Genomic DNA, 2182 nt, shown 5'->3' on the forward strand with positions numbered 1-2182 from the left:
TAATTACACTGAATGTTAATGGATTAAAAGCACCACTCAAGAGACAAAGAGTTGCAGACTGGATAAGAAAACATAATCCATCAATATGCTGTCTACACGAGACACACCTTAGAGACCAAGACAAAAATAGACTAAAAATCAAAGGTTGGAAAAAGATATACTAGCAAATGGCAACCAAAAAAAAGCAGGAGTGGCAATATTAATTTTTGATCAAATTGACTTTAACACAAAAACCACCATAAAAGACAAGGAAGGACATTATATAATGATCAAAGCATCAATTGGACAAGAAGATATAACCATAATAAATGTCTATGGACTCAATGAAAGAGCCCCATAATACATAAAATGGACTTTAAAAAGAGTTGAAAGGCAAATAGATGATTCCACAGTCAAAGTAGGAGATTTTAATACACCACTTTCAATGAAAGATAGAGGAACTGGAAAGAAACTCAGCAAAGATGCAGAAGAGCTAAACAATACAATACACCAACTTGACTTCACAGACTGCTACAGAGCATTTCACCACACAACAGCACAATATACATTCTTTTCCAGTATACATGAAACATTTTCCAAGATAGACCATATGTCAGGCCAGAAACCAAGCTTTAATAAATCTAAAAACATTGAAATACTGCAAAGCATCTTCTCAGATCACAATGCTATCAAATTAGAAATCAAATATAGGAAGATGAATGGAAAAAGAGCAAACACAGGGAAACTCCTTAAGAAACAGTGGGTAAATAAAGGAATAAAAAATGAAATTTAAAAAATTCCCTGAATCAAACAAGAATGGAAACAAAACTTACCAAATTCTTTGGGACACAGCAAAAGCAGTGATCAGAGGCCAATTTATAACGATAAATGCACACATCAAAAAAGAAGAAAAAGTCAAAATCAGCACTTTAAATCAATCTCTCCAAAATTAGGAAAAGAACAGCAAGAAAAGCCTACAGTCACCAGAAAAAATGAAATAATTAAGATTCGAGCAGAAATCAATGAAACAAAAAATAGAAAGACAATAGTAAAAATCAAGATTAGAAATCAGTTTTTTTAAAAGATTAAAAAAATTGACAAATGAATGGTAAATTTAAGAAAGGAAAAGAGGGAGAGAATACAAATACACGAATAAGAAAATAGATGGGAGACATCACAACAGAACCAACTGAAATAAAAAGGATAATATAAGGATACTATGAAGAACTGTACTCCAACAAATTTGAAAATCTGGAAGAAATGGGCAGATTTCCAGAAAAACACCACTTACCTAAACTAACACAGACTGATGTGGAAAAGTTGAACAGATTCATAACAAAAGAAGAAATTAAACAGGTCATAAAAAATTACCAACACAAAAATAGTTCTGGCCCATAGAGTTTCACCAGAGAATTCTAGCAAACATTCAGAGAAAAACTGACAAGAATCCTAGTTAAACTATTCCAAAACATAAAAAAGGATGGAATTCTCCCAAATTCATTGTATGAAGCAAACATAACCTTGATATCAAAACCAGGCAATCAAAAGGAAAACTACAGACCAATATTCCTCATGAATACAGATGAAAAAATCTTCAACAAAATCTTAGCCAATAGACTCCAACAACATATCAAGAAAATAATTCAGCATGACCAAGTGGGGTTCATATCAGGTATGAAAGGATGGTTCAACATTAGAAAAACAATCAACGTCATCCACCACATAAATAAAGCAAAGAAAAAGAACCACATCATCATATCAATTGATGCAGAAAAGGCATTTGATAAATCCAACACCCATTCCTGATCAAAACTCTCAACAAAATAGGAATAGAAGGGACATCCCACAACATAATAAAGAGCATCCATGCAAACCAACAGCCAACATTATTCTCAGTGGAGAGAGACTGAAACCATTCCTCTTGAGAACAGAACCAGACAAGGATGCCTTCAATCACCACTTCTATTCAACATTGTACTGGAAGTCCTAGCCAGTACAACAAGGCAAGAATGGGAAATCAAAGGCATCCAAATTGGTAAGGAAGAAGTCAAACTTTTCTGATTTGCTGATGATATGATCCTATACCTAGAAGATCCAAAGACACAGTGAAAAATCTACTGGAACTAATGGAGAATTATAGCATAGTGGCAGTATACAAGATTGACATCCAAAATTAATCTGGATTCCTCTACACCACAAAGAG

Source organism: Orycteropus afer, unplaced genomic scaffold (assembly GCF_000298275.1).
Source record: "Orycteropus afer afer isolate SDZICR_OR568_19922 unplaced genomic scaffold, OryAfe1.0 scaffold00200, whole genome shotgun sequence".
NCBI lineage: Eukaryota > Metazoa > Chordata > Mammalia > Tubulidentata > Orycteropodidae > Orycteropus > Orycteropus afer.